This window comes from Gavialis gangeticus, unplaced genomic scaffold (assembly GCF_001723915.1).
Source record: "Gavialis gangeticus isolate Ggan-Ray unplaced genomic scaffold, GavGan_comp1, whole genome shotgun sequence".
In the NCBI taxonomy this organism is placed as follows: domain Eukaryota; kingdom Metazoa; phylum Chordata; order Crocodylia; family Gavialidae; genus Gavialis; species Gavialis gangeticus.
Window position 1 is genome coordinate 15,678,816 of NW_017729014.1, and position 967 is coordinate 15,679,782.

General features: G+C 35.8%; 1 long non-coding RNA gene across 1 annotated transcript in view; it reads left to right on the top strand.

Moving 5' to 3' along the window:
* Window positions 1-295: 295 nt before the first annotated feature.
* Window positions 296-967, top strand: part of LOC109293746 — a 7,100-nt gene continuing 6,428 nt past the window's right edge. Inside the window, exon 1 of the long non-coding RNA XR_002096381.1 lies at window positions 296-939. This is a non-coding gene — a long non-coding RNA (uncharacterized LOC109293746). The remainder of the gene's footprint in view (window positions 940-967) is intronic.

Consider the following 967-nt stretch of genomic DNA (forward strand, 5'->3'; position numbering starts at 1 on the left):
GCGATCATTCTGTGCCTCAGTTTCCCTATGGAAGCATTAATGCGGCTCTTAGGCCATACACCTCAGTGAGTGAGCACCCCCAAGAAATGGCAAGAGATTGCAAGGCTCCTGAATCCCCAGTCCCTCCTCTTGTAACCCTTCGTTTTCTCCTGTAAAGCAAACATAATATTTACCTTCTTCAAGAACCAGAGGACCTCAAGATTTCGCTTGTGCTTTGAGATCCTTAGAGGGAAGGTGCTACAGAAGTGCAAAGAATTGTCGTCGACATCAAGCAAGGAAAGACACAGGGTGCAGTTGTCACATAAAATTAAAAGCTTTTTAGTGTTTAAAATAGCATTTACACATAAGCAGCTATATATTAACTATACAGACACTTGGGCTTTAATACAATATCTACAAAAAAAAGAATTCAATTATGCAATAGACATTTAACAGGAACAGTGCAGTCCATGCTAGTAAAAGGTCACTCTTTGAGTAGAACCAATTCTAGAATAGGTGATAGTCTGGGTTTTCATTATTTAAAATTGTTTTACTTTTTCCCCCCCCTCTAACTGTACATAAATTCTTTACACATATTTCTAATCACTGATTAGAATTAATAATTTTTTAAGTCAATCTTATTACAATCCAGTTAAATGCAAAACAAAAACAGTTACATCAACTCATCAGCTGTCAGTCTCAAGATGGGACCGTCAATTTGACAAGAACAAAAAAAACAAAAACAAACAAACAAACAAAAAATATATATATATATATATCAAAAGTCAATGCCTGTGCATCATTGTTTGCAATCCAATATGCCTTTGGATAAAGTGTCCAGGGACTATTTCATTTGAAAAGCAAATGTGATAACAGAAGGTCAAAAGACAACAGCGGTGCCTTTAAGACTATAAAATACCATTTGCCAATAACTTACTCCTTAGAAAGTTAATACATTAGGTGCGTGCATTACCCTGACATTCAAGTA